Source organism: Athene cunicularia (assembly GCF_003259725.1).
Source record: "Athene cunicularia isolate RWA chromosome 13 unlocalized genomic scaffold, athCun1 chr13_part1, whole genome shotgun sequence".
Classification (NCBI taxonomy): Eukaryota; Metazoa; Chordata; class Aves; order Strigiformes; family Strigidae; genus Athene; species Athene cunicularia.
Window position 1 is genome coordinate 19,424,231 of NW_020799117.1, and position 24,846 is coordinate 19,449,076.

Below are 24,846 nucleotides of genomic sequence, written 5' to 3' on the forward strand. Positions count from 1 at the left end.
CTCTTGCCAACAAGTCCCGTCTCCTGCAACCCTCTCAAATCCAGATGAGTGAAAAAACCTGTGAGATGACAGAGAGCTCTCTTATTCCTGCTGTAATTAGTCCCTTTGGAATTCAATTAACAAGCTCCCCGCTGCAGCTATCAAGCCATCATCAGTTAGGCAAACAGGCGTACAAGTCAGGCCAGGTCCCTCTGAGTACAATATAAATATTTCAACATGTGAAAGGGGAGTCTGTCCTTTGACACCCTTTGCAGCATACTTTAAAGTGTTGCCCTACTGGTGGGAATTTAAGGGCTCTGCTGATGACTAGAAGTTCCTGGGTCCCCCCGCTTACCCTTCCCATCTGGAGAGCATCTACCCTGTCCAAGCAGTGCCAGGGAAAAACATTGTCCCTCGTATGACCACAGTATCCCAGGGCTGAACGGGTCTGGCAGGATTGGTGCCATGCAAGGTGTGAATACGCTGTCAGCTCTGCTGTCCCTGTGTACTAGCGTGGTGCTCAGCACGTAGGCAGGCATCGAGTGTGATCTGAGTGGTGCTGCCTTGCCTGTCTCCAGGGTGTGTGATCAGGCTGAGATATGCACTGGTGATGGTGAATAACAACTATTGCTGCAGGGGCTAGATAACATTTTTTTTTTTTTTTTTTATGGTTTTCTGTTTTTTTCTACAAGCTTGGCCAGGCTGGAAATGTAGAAGCTGATGTTTTCTGAGCTGTTATCCCAGGCTTCTGGAAGTGGGGAGAGCTCTATTCAGTGCACCTGTTTTCAAATATTGGTGGAGTAGGGTTTGAAATAGGGCTTTAGCTTGGGGAAGATTTCATTCACATCTCCCTCCAGGGGTGACTTTGGGGCCAGAGAGGTGGGATGCTCGATACCTGTAGAGACACTGGACACAGCCTTGTGTGTCCCTGCTAGAAACGTGCTGGGATGTGACCCTGTGCTGCAGATGGCTGAGGAAGAGGGTCTTGCACAAAGGTCCACGAACCTCCTCTGCACTACCAAATGCACCTATCTGCCTTGAGCTTTGTGCGTGCCATAGGTCACAAGAAGAAACTGCAAAAATGAAGAACAGTTCTTACAGACACAAGAGATTGTTCTGGGAGATCAATTTAAGCAGCACCTGTCCCAGCCCATACACTCCTTGGGGATGACATTGAAGAGCATGAAGTACTGCGTGGTTCCTTATCAAACACCCATCTCAAGGACTCCCCAGACAGGCTCGCTTCAAGAGCAGCAGTCCCTTGTCACTAATCCATCCCCTCCAGCCACCAGGGACTTGCTGGCTCTGTCTACACAGCAGGGTGAGCAGATCGTGCAGCCGCAGGTCAAGTTCAGGGCTTCAGCCCAGGGTGCAGGTGATCAAATACACCCTCTCCTGGCTTCAGTGCAGGAAAAGGCATTAGCCTGCTATGAAAGATATTTCAACTCCACAAACTTAATTCAAAATGAAACCCATTATGGCAAAGAAAGACAAAAAAAATTATCTGATGCCTTGGAAAGCACTGAATTGCTAAATGGTGGTGAATATCTTCAATATTAAGTGAGAGGGACCAGAAGGAAGATGCTAAAACCTAGAGAAACTTTCTGGCTAATGCTTCTGTTGATGCATTTTTCTTTGAGAAATATCCTCTGGTTTGATTTAAAGGTGGCCCTATAACATTAGGGACCTGATAATGGTGCTGGTGGCCGCTTGAGATCAGAAGCATTGCATCTGCACTTCAGGCAGGTCTTCTCCTAGCCCAGCAGTGTGTGCCAGAACTTTGGCTTCAGCACCTGCATCTCTGCTCCAATCTCTCCATCCCTCACCCAGCTTGCAGCTGGGCATGGGCTCGGGCTCACCTATAACCTCAGTGAAGTTGTAGCCAAGAGCCTGCTGGCTCTGTATAACCCGAATTACCGAATCTCACGCAATTCCTGTGGGCAGTGGGAGAGGAACACGCTGTGCTCCTGGGTAAAAGCTCCCTGTGGTGCCCTTGTGCAACTTGTGGCTTTGCCCTGGGGGATCTTTGATGTCCCTCCAGCTATTCCCACCACCGCTCAGTGTTATGAGCCAGGACACCACTGTGCAAAGCCCTAATGAAATACAGGACAGCTGGCAATGCCAAAAGCCACAGGTTCTGGGGTATGGATGCCAGCATACCCCAGTGAGTGCTAATTCCTTCTGTGGCAGTGCAGGGGCCCTTCCAGGCCGGTTCACTGCCCAGTTAGGCTGAGATTAGACAAAGCTTAAGTAACATGTGCTACTTTTGGTAGTTTGACTCCAACTAGTCACATTGAAAGTCATCATGGGAAGGTCTGGGCTTGCTCAGACAGAAATGAAGCAGCAGCAGGAAAACGCTCCTTCCTACCTAAATAGCCATTCTAACAAAGCAAAGTCCTGCCAGCGAATTGTCATCCCTTTCCTATACCAAAACCTCACCAGCCTGGTCAAATGGGACAAGTGCTCTGCTAGAAGGAAGAACAAGCCCAAGGAAGTTGGAAAACTCTTTCTTTGTCTTCTGCATCAGCACTAGCGTGGCCAGGAGGGACAGGGAAGGGATCTGACCCCTGTACTCAGCACTGGTGAGGCCGCCCCTCGCTGAGTGGGTTCAGTTTTGGGCCCCTCACCCCAAAAAGGCCATTGAATGACTCGAGCGTGGCCAGAGAAGGGCAACGGAGCTGGGGCAGGGTCTGGAGCACAGGTCTGATGGGAGCGGCTGAGGGAACTGGGGGGGTTTAGTCTGGAGAAGAGGAGGCTGAGGGGAGACCTCCTGGCCCTCTGCAACTCCCTGCCAGGAGGGTGCAGAGAGGGGGGATGAGTCTCTTGAGCCAAGGACCCAACACCAGGCCCCGAGGGAATGACCTCAAGCTGTGCCAGGGCAGGGTCAGGCTGGCTCTGAGGAAGGATTTCTGTGCAGAAGGAGATGTGGGGCGTTGGAATGGGCTGCCCAGGGCAGGGGGGGAGTCCCCATCCCCGGAGGGGTTGACTCAGTGCTGAGGGATCTGGTGGAGTTGGGAACGGTCAGTGTGAGGTTCATGGTTGGATGAGATGATCTTCAAGGTCTTTTCCAACCGAGATGATTCTGTAATTCTGTGAGTTATTTCTTAAAGATGCTCTTTGGGAGCCCAAATCACCTGGTTTTCTCTTTCGTTTGCTCATGTTTCACAGTAGAGATGGAATGCATCATTTCCCTGGTTAAACATCAGTTCACTTGTATTGCTTGAAGATTTCTAATAATATTAGTGTCACCATGACCCCACAACTATTTGGCTGATACTCTGCTTAACTTGAGTGCAAGTCCCTGAATATCCAAATTCATGAATCAAGTCTTCCATGTCCCCTTCTACCTACTGCGAACCAACAAACTAAAATGTCTTAAAATTTTTTGCAGAATTACAAGGGCAATAAACTTCTGCATCAAAGACAAACCCTGGGCTTGCAAGATGCTTTTGGAAACACATTTTTTTCTGAGCTTACAAAACATTATTGTATGCTTGATGCTGAGGGGAAAAACAAAGGAGGGTAATTTATAGCCTAGACCCTGCTTAAACATGAAAGGGAGTAGGGGTGTGTGGAGGGAGGGGAGAAGCCTTAGGGGCTCAACGACACACCCGAGCTGGTGTCACAATGGTTGGTGATGCGCCACTGTCCCATTTTTCACTCTCTTCTCAACACCACCGCAACAGCAGCTTTATTCTGTCATTCTTTTAAAATATTTAGTGATTTTCTTCACAAATTTAGAAACAAGTTGGCTGGTCTTGTAGAAGAAAACGAGTTTAAAAATTAATTGAAAGCTTTTAAAAATTAATAATTATTTCAGTTAATTAAGGTTGCAGCTTAACGTTTTTTAAACTGTTAACAATTTGGAAGTTGCTACACAGTTACGTTGGAATAGAAAATGATGGGGATCAAGAGCTGGAAACATGTTGCCTTCAACATTTCATAGTGCAGGTTTTTGGGCCCTTATGCATCTGCATTTTTATTGACAGCATTACTGCAACTATCAAAAAACGGATCTATAACGTCGTAATTTTGTTAGAATTTCTTTTGTTCCAGATAATTTAAAATGCTTTCTTGTGTCCATAACACATTTGGATATGGATTTTTTTAATGGACACTTTTACTTCTCTTATCCATTGTGCTTTATTTCATAGCATCTGATTTTTAATCACAACCATTATCTTCCTCCCATTCCTGATTTGCTACTTATTTTCTGTAGCTCAGCTTGCTCTTCTTGCTTTTTTTTTTTTTTTTCCCCAGGATTTGTTGTGATCTTTTCTTTGTGATCATCATAAATACACCTGTCAAGAAGGAACCGAAACAAAAGGCATTTATTTCTCTGAGAATTTGAGAAATTTCTGTTTTCCAACGAATCAGTGGAGACTGCTGTAAAAAAGTGCTGTGTGTGTGAGAATCGGCCCGCAGATTTTGCTAAGGGCTTCTGCCTAGTTACTGCATCTGAATGGGATGGCTAATCTCTGGGGCCTCTCTTGCAGATACAGAGTCCATCAGCAGGACCTGCTGCGCACCCTGGCCTGGTCTCAGCAGCAAGAATCACCTTAGTTTCCTAGATCATGATATACAGTGGTTACGAATTAATAAATCTGTATACATGTTATCCTGCAGAGGTGGATGCAGAACAAGTTGAGCCCGCATCTCCCTGAACACAGCATCCCATGAATCAGATGATGGCTGAAATGCTGTGGGATGTGCAGGAGAAGAGAGGGGAAAATTAGTGCGTGCCTTTCTTAATGTCCCACGGACCAGAAGGACACAGCACAAACTTTGCCCAGGTGCTGTTTAAGCTCGGGTGCCATGGTCCATACATGCCCTGCCATGCCAGCACCCTGTCTCCACCATTGCCAGCTGCAGCATGCACCGAGGCTGCTCTCCGGGCTGGAGGGTTGCTCTCATCTGCTATTTGATTTGTTTACATTGATTTTAGAATAATGGCTTTTCATGAAATAAATTTTGATTGAGAAAATAAATTATTTTCTCATTTGGGCGCAGGCAGGCAGGCAGTCGCTGCTCTGGGTACGTGCTCCCCAGCCCTGTCACGTTGATTCCTCATTATGAGCACATCATCTTGCACCGGGCTCGGGCAGTACAAGAATTTCCATTCAAATGCAAAGTATTCAAAACTTTATGTATTTCACTTTTCATGCAGAAAATCTGCCTATTTCTACTCAGCACAAGAGTAACTTTTGTTGGGTTGTTTAACCTTGAACAAATGATGGTTTAACCATTTTCAGGACAGTAGAATGAAAAATTACACCGCTACCGTTATGCACAGCTGCTCCGTGGCCGATGGTTTAAACCTGAATGTGGCAGAACTGCAGTCCGTAAGCAAAATGTATTTTTTTTTTCCAGTGCTGCAGTGGAAATGTGCTTTGAGTTCTGCTTCATTTTGGAAATGTGTTTGAAGATGTGCCCTGTTGTTTTCTTTTCCCTGCCTGTGTTTGATGACCTGCCAGCCTTCAGCTGGCACCGAGTTCAGTTCTGCAAAGGATCAGATGGGAAGCCGTGGCGTGGCCCTCATCCCAGAGATGCTGTCTTCCTCTGTGGGTGCAGTTACACCAATGCTTGTCTGCTTGTAGGACTGGAGCTTTCCTGGAGCATAAGATGAATTTTAAAAATAGTCTTCTTGTTCAAGAATTTAAACCATCATCCTGATTCTCTCCTTACAATAATGGAAGGGTAGCACCATGTACAATGGGGAATCCCCTTAGAGAAGCAGCTGGATGTCCCCTACAATACAGAAGATCTTATGTTTCAACCTGAAATCCCACCTCCCGTATTAAAAACAGACTCTCAGTTTTCAGTCTGGACTCAAGATGCAGAAACATGTGCTTGTAGACACCCCACCACCACCACCCTCCTCTGTGCTCAAATTAGATCTTGGCCCAGGTCATCCATTTCATGAGCTTCCTGATGGATTCCTACATGAAGCTTAAGACCAGAAATAAGAAAAGCAAACCAAGTTCCTGGGGAGGTATTGTAAGGCCAATGGGGCCCAAACTATCTCCCTGTATCTCCCAGCAGATGCTCTCCCTTAAATTGTTCGGTTATCCAAATCTTACAACAACACTTTGGGCAGAAGAAGTTTAGTTAATACAAAAAATAAAAAAAATTTCTTCTTGCCTGTTTCCAATGTCCTGATCAGAGTTTGATACCCCTAGTTTTTGTGCAGTGGGGAACTGTGAATAATCTCTCCTGTGCTGCTCCTCACCGCACAGCCCATCACTCACACTTCATCCTGGATGAAGAGTCTCAGTCTGTGTAATCTGTCCACCCACAGAGCCGTTCCTCAACCCTTATCTTTCCCATCTCTCTCCACAGCTTTTCTAGTTTCTAGCTTTGTTTGTTTTTGTTGTGTTTTTTTTTTTTTTTTTTTTTTTTTTTTTTTTTCAAACAGTATTTAAGTAGCAGGTAAATTATTGATCTGTGCAATGGCAAATTGATCTCTTCTGTTTTGTTTAACACTTTTTCCCTCAAAATTTCTACACTCAATTTACTTTTTAGGCTATCACAGATCACTGAGGCAATGTTTTCATAACAATGCCTGCAACGTGGGTATGCAAGGGAAAAGTTTTCTTTCCCGAGCAGTAATAGCTCATTTAAGGCTTATGACTGGTTCAAGTACAAATGGAGCGTTTCACCCATGCATATGATTTTGCACATCTTGCTACTGAATTTCACTCCTGTTTTACTGTCCAGTTGCTCAGCATTGAGAGATCTTGCCATACCTTTTCATCCTCAGCTCTGATTATTGAAATATTGTCAGCAACTTATTCCCCTAATTGGTTTCCTTTCCTTCTCCAGGCCATCTCCTGATCTGAAGATAATGTTCCACCACAGGTCCCTGGGTGACTCTCTTGTCACTTTTATTTCACTGAAAAATCTGCTAATTTATTCCTAATTTTGGTTTCATACTCTTATGCAGTTATTAGACAGAGGAGGGCTTTCTCTTTCACACTGCAGTGATTTCATTTCTTTAAGAGCCTCTGATGAAGACAATTTTCTGAAGCTTTTGCTGAATGCACCTCCTGTTCTGCAAGCTCATTGCCTCTCCAAGGGCTCACAGTGCAGGACTTCCTTCTGCAAAACCTAAACTGACTCTTCCTCACTATTTCATATATATTCTTGTTCCTACTGACATCTTTATTCTATTTTTCTGACTGTTTGCCCAGCACAGAGGTTGGCTGGGCAATCCCCTGGATTGCTGCTGGGGCCCTGTTAAATAGCATTGCATTTACCACCTTCAGCTCCTCTGGTACCACAGTTATTTTAAACAGTCCCTTGTGCACCACTGCTAAATGGCTGTTTCATACAGGACACCCTTCGGGCTCTGGGGTGAATGCCATCTGCTCCTTTTGATACTCTTAATTTCCCTAGTTTTCTCCCCAAACTCTTCCATCGATGGCTGATTCTAGGACAGGTCCTCCATGGTGGGAATAGCCCTGGGGGCTCCACAGCTGCTGAAGGGGTTGAGGAAAAGGGTCTATTATTGGATTTTTACACCTTAGAAAGCTGCTCATCAAAAAAAGCATTGGTCTCCTTTGTCATAGTTTTACATTTAATTGTCATCTCACACTCTTTTCTTTATTTTCCTCATTCGAGCATGACTTCTACTTTTGAAGGATACTATTTTACCTCTGACAGGCTCCTTTACACAGTTCTTTAATGAAAACAGCTAATTTTTTTCACTTTTAAAGTCTCTTTTGATAATAGTATAGATTTGCTCTCATCATCTAATAGAAGATCTTTAAACAATGTCTATGTCCCCTGGAAAAATTTTACCCTTTTGGTGGTTGATTTTAATTTCCTCTTAACAAGCCTCTACACTTTTATGTGGATAGCCTTTTTGAAATGAAGTCACAATGAACTTTTTCAGTTTTATTTTTAAAGTCCTACAATGTTACTGAGTTTAAGTACATTGCAGACACTTTTATAGAGGGACTCTTCAATAATAACATTTTAAATTAGCCCTGTGGCCTACTCAGGATTAAACCTAACATTGCTTCTCCTAGCTGTCCTGAGGAGGAGTTATCTTCTATTTTGTCTCCAGACATATATTCATGTCTCTATGGGAGTATTTGAAGTCCTCCCAGTACTGGGTGAGTTTCCACACCCTTGGCCCCTCCATATTCCTGATGGCTATTATGGTTAGGAGTCATCTGGTCGTGTGTGTGATGATGTAGCTTCAAACTTTTGCGTTGGTGTTGAGTTTAAACCCACAGGGGGTCTATTATTTTCTATCACTTATTCATTGTCTTATTCTGCACTAATTAATATCCAGCCCACTCCTCTACTTGCCCTACTGGTGCATGTGCTCTCTGTCCCGGTCTGATGTGCCCGTTATGCCAGTGTTCTCATGGTTCAGGGTCTGTGTGCACTGTGAAGGTCACCCTGTCCCTGTGACAGAAAACCCCTGAGCTGGGATAAAACCTCAGTAGTGTCCCACACTGACCTTCTTAGCTGGATGAAAGGGACATCCAGGATATCCCTTTCCCAAAATAAAGGTCTGGGAGAGTTGCCCACTTCAGTTTGAACTGTTGCTCCTAAAGATGGGCATGTCCGTGATCCCACAGCCTTACCTGGATTCACGTGTGGTGCCAGATAAATCTATATGAGTAAGCAATACGAAATAATTTTTTCACTCTTGTGGGAACCTGAACTTGTGCAGATGCCTGCATGCTGCTTCTCTCCTGCAGCCCCTGAGCAGTGACGTGTCCTGCCGGGTCTCTCACATCTCCCCTGCGAGCTGGGGCTGTTGGCTGAGCACTGCAGAGGAACAACGCATCCCAGCCTGCAGCTTTTGCTTGGAAGCTGGCTCCAGGGCCTCATCCCACTGCATCGCACCGGGCAGCTTGAAAGCCTGAGCCTGTTCATGGGCTGGACCCTCTCACTAGACTGACTTCCTATTTTTTTTTTTGAAATAAGTATTATTCCAGATAAGCAAGACAACATTAAAAAGCAATTAAAAGCCTCAGGTTGTGCCTGAGTAGAAAAAGTAATTTAAAATTGTCCAAACGTGGTTTTGACATTTTCTAAATTGAAAAACAGACCCTTCCTCCCCACTTCTCACTTCACAAAATTATAAACCAAGGCTGCCATTTTAAGGGAATTTAAAAAAAAAAAAAAAAGAAAAAAAAAGAAAAAAAAGCAACTCTGTAAAGGATGTTAAGGGTTTTTCAGGTTTCTCTTTGTATTGTAACTTGCCATCATACTCTGTGACCAGAAATATTGTCTTGCAAAGGCTGCTGTGGCCCCTCACATCCCACCTGCTGCAGAGGAGCCAGGAGCATGTGATGACAGGAGGGAAGGTTGTAAAAATCCAAGTACCTTTCCTGCTCCCATATTTTAGGATGAAAGCAGAATTATTTCCAGGTCTTGTCATTTCCTCTGAGATTTTTCTCACAGTTAAAAACTGCCAGGAACATTCAACAAGGGAGGAGAGGAGGAAAGGGAAGGGAAACCCAGCAGCAGAAAGTGGGTAGTGCAGGCAGCAGGCGCTTCTCCGAGGACAGCCGGCAGAATCCGCTGTCTACCCTGGCTAGCTCTGCCTGAAAACATTTGTAAAGCAAGTCTGCTCTCCATTAAGACAGTGGGGAAAGCCTTGTTCATGCCAAAAAAATTTGTCCTGGCAAGGTCTGAAGTAGATACACTTAGCTTTAAACTGAAAAGCAGTGCTGGCGGGGTTGACTTCGCTTATATCATGGAAGCAGTGCAGCCAGCATCAGAGGGAGCAGAGTGATTGCACAGGCTCCACTGGTTTCTCATGTTTTCTACTTGTTTTGTATGATCTCTTAGCAAACTGGGAGCAAGCCATGCTGCCCCATTTCTAAAAAAACTCAAAGCCCTGCAAATCCTCAACATCACCCCTAAATAAATCCAGGCTCACAAGAACTGGCATGGTTCCCTCCAGGTGAGTGTGGACAATATTTCTCAGGCTTTTTAATTTTTCCTTTTAAGATACACAGCCTGCTTATTCATTCACAGCTGTCATGGTTTCGTTTCTTCCCCGTTCATGCCTTGAGCATCACTTGTCTTCCTCTGCATCGAGAGCCTTAAATGCTGCCAAACGCAGCTCCCGTTGGACGGCGTACCTGGTTGTTGCTGTGCAGTGACGTGTGTGTCTCATACAGCTACAGCCGTGTGTTTGCTTGTCTCTGTGCAATCTCCTCCTGGAGGCTCTGGAGGATTCTGTTTGCACTGCACAGGCTCACACCCTGGGCTTTAGGGATAAGCCAGATTTTCTTCTGATTAAAGACTTCTGAAAGATTAAAGATACACAGCCAGGGCCCAAGTCAAAGCTGCAAAGCAAAGATCATTCTGCAACTTTTCAGTTTGCAATGTGATTTTTTTTTTTCAGTCTGTGCATTTTTAAACACATAAATTGGAAAAGACAATCACCTACCACAGAGCATCATAGTGCCCCTGCTTGGGAGCAGGACTGAAAATGGAGAGCCAGAGTCTGGTCAGTCCCTATTCCTAAGGGTTTTCCTCCCACCCCAGTGTTTTGCTACGACCATTCCAGCTCTGCTGGATGGGTCTTCCACTCCTACACAGTCCCAGACTCTTGCGTCAGTCTGGATTTATTCTGATATGCCCCACTTTCTCTTTTCCTGCCATTCCCAGTACTTGTCTCCATCCCACATGTACAAGCCTCCCCATCCTCCTTCATGTCCACTTCCTCAGCCTGGATGACAGCAAAGGTCCCTCCATCTCCCCAGAAAGAATTTTTTTCCCGGAGGCCATTGGCAAAACATGCTCTTCCACTGGACCAGAAGTAGTTACACACCTGGTCTGGTTGGACAAACATGCCAAGGGCAGGAGACACATCCACCATCTCTAAAGCAATGTGTGTAGTGGGGAAGGCAGAGGGGTACCTGTGGGAGCCAGGGATATCTCTCCAGTGCAGCCTCCCAGTTCCAGGGACCAAAGCCTTGCATGTGAGCACCCTCCAGGGCACTCATCTGAACTGGACCGGGAAAACTCCCCTCTCCTCCACATCTTGCTTGTGCCCACTAAGAATGGGACAATTTAATAGCATCTCCCCAGCATGTGGCCTATGTCATCATCCCCAAAGAGGGTTCTCTAGCAAAAACCCAATGCATCCAGTAAAACTTTTGCAGTGCCTATTGTTGTTTCTCTCACCAAACACACCCATCAAGCCACTTGGCACCAAGCAGCAGCTGTCCTCTGTCCTACCTGAGCCCCTGTGTGATCCTCATGTGGGATAGTCTAAGAATCATCCTCCTCTTGCTTTGAGCTACTATACGGTGTTTTCTGCAGAGCCAGGAGCCATCTGAGCAATGGCAGCCTGTCCTGAGCTGTAAAAGGACAAGCACAGCTCAGTCCAGACAGAGATCCAATTCTGTCCCAGCAGATGCTTTGTGACCTGAGCAGAGGGGAGGTACCTGTGGGAGCTCCTGGTGATGTTGTGTGGCTGTGGGTTGTCCTGCCCTGCTGCCACCGTGCTCATCAGTCAGTCCCAAGGAGTGAGCTGGTGTCTATAGCCCTGAGAAAAATCTGCCCCTTTTTTTCTTTGTGTAGAAAGCATCCCCAAAAGGCTTTTAGAGCAAAGAGGGCCAGTTTTGTTTGACTGTGTGTTAGGATATTTTCTTTTCTTCTGAATTGAAGATAGCTCAAAGTGACCAGGTCAAACAGAGTAGAAATAAAAAAGGGTTTATGAACAGCTTCCCTACCCACTACGTCCTTGCCAGCTGGTCCTTCCTCCCAGACCCGCTTCCAGCTGACAATAACTCACAGAGCTGCAGCAGCCACAGCATCAGCCCCGCTGGGCCCTGGGCTGTTTGTCCTTCCATCACCCCCTGCTCCCCTCCACAGCCTCTGGGCATGGGCTGCAGACTCCCAGCTCTCTTCTTGGCTTTCCTTGCTGCCTCTTCCTTCACCTGGAAGGCTGATCCAGGTCTGTGCTGTCTTCTCCCAAGGGAAGGAGCAAGGTACGCTGCTCCCTTCAGAGGCATCTGCCCGACTCTGACGCTTTTATTAAAGAAACCTGACACACACACATGCCGAGAGCACACGCAGATCAAACAGATGCTGTCTGTCACAGAGCTTAAAGCCTAATTACGAAAGATTACAGAAACTATTTATAAATATTTATATCCATTTAAATATATTTATAAACGTACCAGGATTGGATAAAAGTGTATATTGTTATTTTAGTTTAAGACATAACCAAGTATCACTTACACAATGCTCATACAGTAATCATATACTTGCATTAAGCTTCTTTTCGATTAACATGGACAGCAGCTGTTAACATTTGAATTGCTGTTAATACAAAGCAGGTTGGCACCAATGAGCTAAGGAGCATGGGTGGGTAGATGCTGAGATGTCAGGAAGCGACAGAGCAAGTATACTACAGAGTATAAACTCTTCCCTTTCTTAGGCAGAAACCCTCCTGATTCACCAAGAAGGATACTGGAAACATACAACTAGGTTATGTGTCTTCTGTCATCATTAATCTGCTGATTTATTGTGGCAGCATACCGCCTGCCTTCTGCCATCTTTCACTTGCATTGCACCTGGGACAGCAGCCATCTCCCACAGCACAGCTCCCTGGTGCTGCTCATCTCGCCTGGGTCCTCTACATGTGCAGCAACACTCAACAAGTAAAACACCTAAATCACAATTTTGTGTCACCCAGAGATTGTCCAGCCTTACAGCTCACCGCTTCTTTGGCTCACTTTGGATGCTACAGAACAACACCCTCCCCTGGGCACCTCCTGATGTAGGGCAGAGCTGTACTTTTCACTGTGCAGCAGCTTTGTTTCTTTGTCTGATGCTCAGGAAAGGCTCCAGCAAAGGCATTTGGAAAGTCACCTGTGATTTCTTCCTTTCTTCTGGTTTGGCTTCCTAAAGGAAACAGCATGTGTGCTATTCAGTGGTCTGCCAGGCATTTTGATCCAGCTGGGCAGTCAAAGCCACAGCTGAGAGGGGCAGAGACCCCCAATTCAACATATTTCTAGGAGTTGTGTGAAAGTCAGAAGATGAACCTTTATTTGTGTTCTTGCTGAGAGCACAATGAGAAAGACTCAAGCCTTCCCTGTACATTCAGCAGCAGCTCACTACCCAGGAGGATGTGGGCTGGTGGGACCTCCATCCAGGTTGGTGGTCCCCACGCTGGCTGGCAGGTGGCTCTGGAAGGATGTGGGCATACTGGAGTGCACTGAGGGTAAGGGATGGAGGTGTGGAGGAAGCACTGGGGTGGTGGCAGACAAGATATACTTGGGAAGCACTGAAGGAAAGGCACCTTGGAGCGGCAGCAGAGGCTCACCATGCGAGCTTCTTCCTGGCTGGATCTCGGCTTCCCACAGCCAGTCCCTGTCCCGAGGAGGATTCACCTGGGCTGTGATGGGCACTGAGCAGAAGAGACACTGCCTGCCCGTCCCTGCCCTTGGCCTCCATCACAGGCATGCTGCCGTGGTGTGGGCAAGCCAGCCTCCTTTCAAGCACTCTTTTTTTCCCCTCAGGAGAAGACAAAGCAGGAAACTTGTTTCGTTCTCCTGGCGGGGTGGTTTTGAGCAGGACAATCCCTTTGGTCAGGCATCAAATACCAGCATGTGAGCCATCTGCTTCTTTGACTAAAACACCCAGAGAAAAGCTGCTGGATTGGAAAAAGGATATTAATCTGAAAAGCGTACAACAAAGCAACTGCAGGGTGTTTCCCCCCCGAGCCAGAGCGAGTGAGGGAAAGCTGATTACCATGACACACAGGAGCCCTGATCTAATATTCCACTTCAAGATTTGCAAATAATGTGCCCATTAACATTCATTAGCTCTTTAAATAATACCTGCCAGACCTTCCAGGCAAGGAGGAAAGGCCCCTTCGCCCAGAAATCAATCACGTAACAGCCTCTAATTGTGCATTTTCCACATCTATGCAAAGTTGCAATAAAACCAAGCCAGGACAGAATAGAAAAGCCGAAGCTGTCATTGCTGTGTACAAAGCTACACAGAGACACCCTTTCCGCTCCCGGCTGCAGCACGAAGATCTTTGCTAATTAGCGGGCTTCTCTCCGACAGCTCACCCAAGTTCAACGGGCGCTGGGGGATGCTCTCTGCAGGAATGTGTCAAGCCAGCCTTTCACCACCCGAAATAGCTTCTGTGCTCTAGCTTGTCAGGGCAGCCTGCAGAGATAAGTGTCATGGAAAGAAGGAGGCTGGTGTCATGCCCGTCATGCCCCAGGAGATGAGACTCACTTGTGCTTTGGGAATCCCACATTAATACCCAGATACAGAAAGGTTTGAGGGGCCTCCTGCAGCCCCAGATGAAGTAACACCCTAAGAGAGGTGGAAAACTGATGGTTTGATATCAAGGCATATCTGTGGAGCTGTGGTGCTACCTACAAACCTCATTGTTCTCTATTTATCACCTGGAATTTCTGCCCTCCCATCCCCGCTTCAGAAAGGGCAGAACCTCTGCTGAAGGCAAAGGGGGATTAGGGCAAGGGGCCACATGGCCGCACCACTCTTTAGTCATATTGGTCTTGGATGCCCAAATGAATCCTTCCCAACACCCTTGATGAATCAAGTTTCCTGACTGTTAACTGCAAAACTGCTGCACTGAAAATTGACCCAGACAGGACTATTTGCATTCAGACTCTGCCAGGGGGACCTTCTTGTCTTGTCACCACTGTGACCACATCCCAAGCAGACCAGAAGGCTAAGAGTTAGAAGGTCCACCAGTGTGAACACAGAGGCCATGGGCACTAGTAAAACAACAGTGCTACTTTTACTCTTGGTCTGTGCCTGTGTTGTGCAGAGGATTCCCAAACCAAAAGCATGGGGATGTCCTTGAAGAATTATGAGTTATGGGAATTAAGGGCTGTCTTATGACTTGGGGTCATAAGACAGGTCAACCAGGTTTTGCCATTGGAAGAAGGCTTTATGTGAAGGTTGCTAGGTCTAGAGAAGCAATGCCACTATCACTTCAGCTGATTTATACTGATGGACACAGTTCATGGTGTCACCGACCTGACCACCAGCATGATCTTCTCTACAGCTCCAACATTGGTTTGAGTCTGTGCTGAGCTGTTTGGACACACTAAGCATAAAAGAAATCAACCCGCCAGAGTGAATAGCTTCTCAGCAAGATAAAAGGTGTGCTCTAACCCTTGCGTGCAGCAGTTCCAATCAAAACGGTGAGCAGCTTCAGCACTGTGGTAGAAATGATGGCTTTCTGGGTTAGTCATCATCACCCAACTTCAGCACACCAAATCACGCTGCTAGCACTCAGTAAGGAACTGTTAGGCACTATAAAGCACAAATTAGCTGTCCGTACAAGTACACTCTGGATCTTGTATGGTGTATTTTAATACTTTAAAAAGAGCTACAACGCTAGATAAGTAGGTCCCTCTGCACAAGGCCACAAGCAAGCCCAGAGGCATCAGGGGTCTGTAGCACATCTTCAAGTTCCTTAGAAAATGGCTCTGTGTTGTCACAGATGTTACAGTCAAAGAAAAATCACTGCTTGGGAAAGGTACACTTTGATAAAAACCACAGCAGGGAGGCAGTTGTTTATAGTTCCATTTAATATGCCCAAAATGAGTTTGATTGGTTAATAGACAACGGAGTTACTCGTCTGGTCTAACTAGACAGGTCAAGGAAGGGCAGCAAAAGTGATAGGTACTGTAAAGGTGTGCAGGGTTGGTGTGGTGGGGGTTTTGGTTGTGCAGGAGGGGCTACCGCAGTGGCCCCCTGTGAGAAGCTTCTCCAAAGCTCCCCAACTCCAAGCTGAACCTGCCTCTGGCCAAGGCTGAGCCAACCAGTGATGGTGGCTGTGCCTCTGCAAGAACGTATTTAAGAAGGGAAACCTGAGAGGGGGTTTCTGAGGAAGACTTTTGAGAAGGACACATATGTGAACACCAAGGTCAGTAAGAGGAAGGAGGAGGAAGAGGAGGAGGTACACCAGAGCAGAGCCCCCCTGTATCCCATGGTGGGACAGCAGGGCACCCCCTGCCACCCATGGAGCTCACCAGAGGAGCAGAGCCTCTCCTGCTGCCTGTGGAGGACCCCACACTGGAGCAGGTAGCTGTGCTAGGCCACATCTCTGTGGGAAGAAGCCCCGCTGCTGTAGCTCAGCACTGAGAGGACTGCAACATGTGGAGGTGACCCACGCCAGAGCAGCATGGGAAGAACTGTAGCCTGGGGGAAGAAGGGAAGAACTCACAACAGAGCAAGTTTGTGGGGGACTGTCCCCTGTGAGAGGAATGCCATGTGGAACAGGGGAAAGAATGCAGAGGAGTGTTTCCCTCCTCCCCGGAGGAAAGAGCAGTGGACTTACAGAAACCCCCTATCCCCTGCACCTGTGTTGCTGGGGAGAGGAGGTAGAGATATCAGAAACTTCCCAGGAAGAAAGGAGGGCTGGGGGGAGGCGTTTTTAAGATGTGGTAACGCTTCTCACTGTCCCATTGTGCCTGTTAAGTGTTGTGGTTAGTGTTTTGAACTAAAGTGATGATCTTTTTCTTCCCCTAACAAACCTGTCTTTTGCCCAACCCTAAAGGTTGAGCCACTCCTCCCTGACCTTATCTTGATTTCCAAGTCTTTTAATTAATTTTCTCCTTCCCAGCCTTGGAGATGAAGGAGGGATTGAACAGCTGCAGGTGCTTAGTTGCCCTCTGGGCTCAAACCACAACAAAAGGGTCAGTACATCTACAAGATTACTGAAAACTGTGTTCCCTAAACAAGAATATTCTTGAGGGCTGAATAAATTCCTTCAAAGTGTGAAGGTAAAATACAAAGAGAAATGGGGGACAAACTTTTTTAATGTACAAATGATAACAGTGCAATGGAGAAGTGCACAGGAAAAATAAATAGTTTTGTGTAAGTACCTCTCTTTATAGATATTGCGAAGAAATGCAAGAGCAAAATGAGTTTATGAGCATACTTAAAGGGCAGTGATCTGATGAAGAAGAGAAATACAGAATTAATGCTCTTGCCTGGATTGCTTCATAATTTTACCAAGCAATGATTTGCCAGATTGCTCAACATCCCTGAAAAAAAAAAAAAAAAAAAAAAAGTGGAGCGTTGGATGTTCCAATCACACTGTGATATGCAAAATGGATGGTGACCACCACTGCTCACATGGAAAAGAGATCATCTTCAGAGTAGCCCTTCTGCAAGCTTAGCGTCTGTTCCCTTTGAGCTGAGGTCCCTCAACGTACTGGATAACAATTCTCACCTTAGACCTGCTCTACATTATTGCTAAAAGTGCCCACTAATCCTCCCTGCTATCTCTCACCAGCTCCTATCTAATTTATTCTACCAGCTACCACAAATTTATTTAATCTAAAACTCCTGTAAAAAGAAAAAAAAAAAAGTCTGTTTTATGCTATGTACTCTCCATTCCCTCATCCAAGACCTGTGTGCACATGGATAAAATCACTGTTTAATAGTGCTGGTCAAGCCCTGCTGCTTGTTCAGAAACCTTGCTTCCAGACTGTTTGGATCAGCTATTAAAAGTTTGTTTGAAACTTGTGAACATGTTCTTGTAGTACACAAGGGGAGGATTAAAGAGTCTGGCACACAGGAACAGCCTGAGCGTGGTTTGTATCAATCTTATACCTGGGGTTTGAGTGCTGCGTGTGAGAAAACATGGAGATAGGGATTCACCCAACAAGATGTTGGGGTCTCCGTGAGAGGGGTCTCCTGTGTTCCTGTTATACTTGATGGAGGTGAAGCCAAAGGCACTGGGGACATGACCCAGATCTTTAAAGCAGGGGGCAGAGAGGGGTTGGGTGGGATCCCTGGGTGCACTCGCCTCTTTCAGCTGCCAAGGAGAAAGGGCAATGTCATTGCGAGGTGAGCTGCTGCCTAACAGCCCTGCTCACCCTCCAGGTGCTTTCCCGGGTGCATGTGGTGGGACCAGGGAGAGGGAAGTCATGGAGAACAGATACTGGCTAAAGACAACCCTACAGTGTCTCTCTAGAGGTGGGAAAAGCTGTCTGGATAAATTCCAGGAAGGTTAAATTTGTCCTAGAACAAGTACTTGAGTAGTTTTCAGCTCTTTTTCCCCACAGTTTTTTTTTTTTTCTTCTCTATTCCTTTTGCAGTACCTTGAATCACCAGCCTCTAATTATTGCCTGCAGTTATAAACATGCACTTCTCCCTGGAAGAAGTCCATTATTTTTTACCTAAAATTGAGGGCAGTTAGCAGATGCCTGGGTAGTGTGAACACTTGCAATATATTATTAAAACAAGCTCTCACCCCTCTACTTTGAAATAGCTGCTAACACTGCTTTCTTGAACACTTCTCAGGCGTTTTGGAAGTTTTTGTAATCCCAAGCAGATAGCAACCCTTAGAGAGAAGAACATCAGACTATGTAATTTAATGGGCCTTTCTAGCACTAAAATCAGGGAGTCAGTGAAAGTTTCTGTGCCGTGCATAGCCATAGCTAAACTCTCTTGCAGCCATTTAAAGCAGGAGTGGAATAGCGGAGGCATAAGGGAGCCCTTTCAGATTTCACAATTATCTCGTATCAATTGAGCTGGGTCCCTCAAGGCCCAAAGGCAGAAGAACAAAAGCCAGTTCCCATAGTGTCCTTACACCTTTAAGATCTCAGTACCTATCACATTTAAAAGCTAGAACAGGATTAAACCATCTGCAACAATTCATCCTGATATAGTATCAGTATTAAAAATCTTTGTGTTAGTTCTCCATAAATAAAAAGTTATTGTAAAAAAATTATTTTGAAACCAAAAGCCATCATCGTGGCTTCCCTTGATTAAATCAAATAGGCTAAAGAGGGCTAAAGTAGGCTAAAGAGCCCTGATCCAATTTAAAGCTTTATTTTTGACAGCAGCATCATGATAGAAAAAGTATCTTTTAAAAGGTACCTGGCTCTAATACTTGATAACTTATAAAAGTGTAGGAAGATAAAATGTTTATATTAATTTCTCTAATATATATAACCTATTAAATATAAGCAATATAATGTTAAATTGAATGAAAATCAATATTATAATATAATATTATTAACATAAGGAACAATATCAAGGCAGCATTGGATATTCATGAGACAGTAAAAGGGCTTGTTTACTACTTGAGTTTCCCATTAACTATCTCACACTGAGCTTCCCATTAACTACCACTAATACTTTTGCTACTGAAATGGCCAAATGAAGTCTTCTGCAACGTTATTTTTGCTGTGCAGGGCCCAAGAACATCTGCTGGCTTTGTGCTGGAAGATCAAGGTGGTGGGACTTGCTGGGCTCACCTGGGCCCATAAGCTGGTTTTAGCTCGTTTTGGCTGCAGTCACCATTGATTAGTGGCTATTGCCTAATTTGTTTCAGCTTGGTTCTGCAAATGCTACATAAGCAAACCTGGTAACTGCATAACAACCAACCCTTTACATCAGTTGAGGCTGGGGGGCTTTTGTGCCACTTGCAAACTTTAGTAGTGAGAAAGCAGGCTGTGTTAAGAGGAGGTGTGAAGGTAACACCAAGCACCCCAGGGAAGGGGCCCTTGAAGCCACCCTGAGCTTGTCCTGGTGCAGGACCTGCAATGCCACCAGCCCGTTTGACACCCAGACCTGTTTGCTGCTCCAGGAGGAGCAGTGTCACCAGGTTTAGGAACAGCAGAAGGGTGAGCATAAACTGAGACAGATACCAGCAGGGGTTTTATCACTATATTATTAGTGATGCTTTTCCATATTAATTCAGAGTGTTATTATTATTATTGTAACTGGGATAATAACTGTTTGTTATATTTTGATTAGACTTAAGACTGTAATTAGGCTAACAATAAATCCATAGCTTCATGGATAAGGGGTTCCCATTTTACCCATGATGATAATTTGGGTCTAACAGGCAGGCAAGGCAGGGTGAAGGGGCAATGGGCCAGATGCAACTCCTGGCTCTGCGCTATCAGCAACATCCTCACAAGCAGGAACAGAATCATCGGGGGACTTGTTATGGCTTTGAAATGGAGATCTCCAGCCAGTACTGAGGTCTGAACATGCTAGAGAAGGATTTTGAGGACAGCTCAGGATGGCCTCCCAGTTAGCAGGTCATTGAGTTTGCATCCTTGGACAAATCATTATTGGCTAGTGCCTCAATTAACAGACATCTCAGGATAACTTGTAGCTATACAATTAATTAGGGGTCAGAGGTGGCTGGAGCTGTCTTACTCAAACTGGTAGGACACAACTCCTTTTATACTCCCAGGAACACAGAGCAACCAAAATACAGAATATGCTTTGATCCCTTCCTGGGAAGGGCCAGAAGATTTGCTCCAAGTGGGCATCTCCTAATTTTTACACATCTCATCACTTTCTGATTAGCAAGTGCCAGCTTTGCCAAGAAGAGGAACAAGCAGGCACTGCCCATAGAAAGTCGGATGAAGCACAGGTGCTTTGTTCAGCACTCCTCTCCCTGGAGCACAAAGCATCCCAGTGAGAGCTGGACGCAGGGCTGGGGGGCAGCAGCAAGAGGTAGACACCATCAATCCATCTGGTAATGCCTCAAATCACATCCCAGACTAGCATCGCATTAATGTTGTTTCCCTGAAATCCCATTTAGGGAACCGGCTTGTAAGATGTGGAGTAACAACAATGTGACTTTCATATCACTTTGAGAGAAAAGTACTTGAATGCGCTCCTTTATCTTGAGAAACCAGTCATTGCAACTGCAAGCCGGAGCTGGAGAACTCACTTTCATGCTGGTTCCAATTGATAAGCCCCAAACTGAGCCTGATAGTTGTGTCTTGTTTACCCAAGTGACAAGACAACTCCTTGTGTCCAAATACTTCTCTGAAAGCACATTAGAGCCTTGCAAGGGACTTCAGCTCTTAATGCTCTCCTTGATTCACAAGGAGAGAAGCTGCTGCTGTGCAGGACCAAAACCAATGCAAAGAACAACTTGCAAACATGAAGCCTGGCAGCAATCACGTCCTCAGGTTGCCTGGTTTTATCTGTTAATAGTTGTTGCCTGCTCAGCACACGTTGTTCTCAGTGGCAAAAACCTGCTTTCGCAGAAAGCCACTGCCTGTCTCAACACAGCAGTCATGCTGTGAACCAGCTGAACCATCACAACGTGGCCAAGAGGTCCTGGCCCCCGGCAGGGTACCCCACGAGGACACCCAGCCAGGGGGAGAGCCCTGGAGAGAGGCAACCTTCTCCAGTCCTGTCTGCCCATCCTGATTTTAGGTGCTTTTTAAAGCACTGCTTACAAGCCTGATGCTAAACAGTTCATCCAGGGAACAACAAACTATCTGGAGGTAGAGGATGTGTTTGTGCCTTCAGGCAAGGATGGGATTTGCCCTGCGCCCCAGATGAGTGCTCTGGTAACAGGGTTTTTTCAGAAAGTGTGGAGGGAAGACGTGGGGGGGTTCTCCATCTCTGGTTTGAGAGCACACAGCAGCTTATCAGCTGTATGGATCCGTCATGTATGGAGTGTTCTCTTATGTGTGTTTTGCAAGACTTGCAGATTGGGTCCCACTGGGGAGAAACCATAGTTTTAAGGGCACTTTGACACAAGCTGGCTGCACAGCCCAGAGTCCTGTCAGTCCCGGTGCCAGTTCCAGCCCAAGTCTGGAGTGGGACAGGGCATGCAGGCACAGAAGGTTGCCTGCAGGCAACAGTAAGCCCATACGGTGCTGGTGGGGCTCTGCACTCTCAGAAGTCATCTGCTCCACCAGCAGACTGCAGATGCAGCTTACTCTGGTAATGCAACTGTAGGATGACTTGAATTAACTGATTTAATTCGTTATGCTTCATGTGTTTTAACAGCCAGAGTTAAATTTATCATTTTACATGTTGCAAGCAAGATCAGGTGGCCTGTGTTTAGTTCACTGTAACTTCTTTTCTTTTTCAAAAATTCTATTTTGTCTAATAAAGTGCTTTAATTTACTCTAATTTTCATATTGTACTGTAGCTAAAGAATAGAGAAAAGAGAGCTACAAGAAACTTTGAATAGATAATTGGTTAATTAAAACAACTTAACTGGTATGTGGTTTATAACATATTGTTCTCACAGAAACAACAATATGGTGAACAGCTCTGGATAGGTAATTCCAAGTTCCAGCTGCCTTTTATGAGTGTATACTATAAAAGAGCTGGTAATTATGAAATTCAGATAATTAGACTCCCTTTCCCAAAAAGGTTTGAACTGCTTTGTATTAAATCCTTATCCAGTCTTGCCTCCTGACAATTTATAGTAGTCATGGGAATTTACCCAGCTGCACTCCCACCTACTCTCTGCTATCACCAGGACTTGTAGGAAGCATCTTGAGTGGAAAAAGCACATTCACAACTGTCTCCCCTTCCTGAAAGAAGATCAGGCAGGATACCATGGAGGGTATCCCATGGAGGGAGGGCAAATCATCGCTGAGCCTGCTCCAGGCAGAAGGTGCTGGAGGTGACAGGGTGGGTGGTATCAGGGTTGGACTGGTGGTGCTGGAACATGCAACCCAAGAGTGTCAGAGGCCCCACAGTGAGGAACAGGGATCAAAAGAGTCCCCCGCTAGGAGAGAGTGGAAAGGGAAGATCTGCTGGGACAGGAAGTGGCGGTGCAGTTTGCTGAAACCCTGAAATCAGTGAATGAATTGCCTAAACCAAGTCTGGAAGCAAGGATCTGCCTGCAAAGACATCCTGAGCAGGGGAAGAGATTTTAATAAGCCTTTTAAATTTTCTCTTCTGTCTGATCAGCTTACTTTCAATCACTTTCAGTGTACTTTCTGTCTAATATTTGGGCTGAGTCTTCTCTGGGCCCTGGCAATAGGGTAGAGGTTTGGGCAGATCCACCTCTGGGCAATTCAGGGTCTGCAACCAGGCAGCTTGGGATGGGCAGAGGTGCTCCTGTTTGCTGTGGCTGTCTATACAGCAGTGTCTTTGGGTCACTTTACTAAGCCTTTAGTAGTGACCTCCCCAAAGAGTTGGTCTGACAGGTGCTGAGAACATCCCTCTCACTTGGTTTCAGCAGAAATACAGCCCATGTAGGAAGGGTGTGTTTGAACTGGAGATTAAGGCACTGAAATTTATCTTCCTGATGTGTCTGTGTGCACTGTGGTGGAATCCTACCGTGGTCATTTTAGCAGCAGTTCAGACACCTAGCTCATACAGATACCTGCAGTTATGTCCTAAATTTAAATTGAAACCTCCCCACGGAGGAAGAGTGGGTGGAACTGCACATCTCCATCAGATAGCAAGACTAAGCATTAGACAAATGCTCTCTGGAGGAAGAAAAATAGGACCAAAATCTCTACACAAAGCAAATAGAAAAAACAAATAACAGGGAACTCTGGTTTAGTTCTCAGTTCCAGGTGATTTAAGTAATTGGAAAATCATAGTTGTGAAACAACTCTTTGCAGAGCATCATAATCAGCCACAACACTCAGCAGGGCCTAATGGCAGCAGAGTAGCTCTAAAGACCCCTTGAGGAATACGCTTTTCCGGGGGAGACATGTCATTTTGAGATGGCATCTCTAGGAACAGCACTTCCTTCAGAAAAATATAAAGTCTCCAGGTCCATAAGGATGCAGTGATTCATGTAATACTTAAGAGACTTGAGCCAGCTTGCTGATAGACACTGTTGTTCCAAGGTCTAGCTGCTGCAAGAATACAAACTGTAAATAATGTGCAACTTTTTCACACGGCAGAGAAAACCCTGAGCATGTGGAAAATCATCACCTCTAGTCTGGGAGACCTGATGTAGGAAAGCACTGTGGACTTTGAGAAGGGAGACGACTGCTCACACAACTAAAGCTAAGTGCAAGTTTGCACAGCACACAAGTGACACCTACGTAAGGGCTGTGTCTTCCTGAGCAATGTATTCAGATCACACATACTTCCCTTCACATTATTAAGTTTGACTCAGTGCTTTGAATTCTGCTCTGGGCAATCCATAATCTCCAACCAAATAATCAAAAAGGCCCTGCTGGCCTTAAAACATATGTCTCTGACAATAGCAATAAACCTATTTATTACTATTGTGACCACTGAAGAAAAGACCATGCAATGTGAGCATCACATCATCCAAATGTACTTGTAAAGCAAGCCAATACCCAGCATTTACTAAATGGATGAGATAAAAATACTGCTCTTAAGATCTACTGATCATGTATGTGGCCATTTAAATATCAGAGACAGTTACCACTATAAAGACTGGGAGAGGAAAAGAAGAGATAAAATGAGATTAAGACAGAAGGATATAAGCTACCATAAAAGTAACTCAATAAACAAGCACTGAGCTCAAGTCTGTACATCCACAATCATCCCACCACTATAAACTCAGGGATACATTAGGATCAGCTCAAAAAGCCCAATGAAGGGAGAACATTTCTTAAGTAGACACAGGTTTTACCAAAATGCCCCAGTGTAATATGGACCAGGGTACCTACTTCAGAGCTTTAGGACTAGCAAGTGTCTGCTATCTCTGGTGCTCACTAGAGCAAAGCAACTACTGCCCCAGAGGTTCTGAAGCAATAAATGTATTGACGGAGTAATGATAACATGTTTGCAGTAGAAAATTGCCTATATTCAGGCAGTGTCATGCTATAACTCTGCAACAATAACAGGCAGTCTCAGAAATAGGAAGAGAAACAGATTTGGAGAGATTTCAGCTTTTAGAGAGAATTAAACAAAATGGAAATCACTAGCAATACATGCACTAAAATAGAATTGCACAAAAAATAGAGGAACAGTATAGGCTCCATTGGGGTATCTTTACATATTTAAGAACAGAAATGTCTACAGGACCAAACAAGCTTTATGGTGTTAGCATCTCTCCACTGATACATAAAAATCAAGAGACTTGCAGAAATAGAGTTAATTCACCATTGCATATGCAGAGAGAATAGCTATAATAAAAATGAATGTGCTCCTTGGCTAGTATTT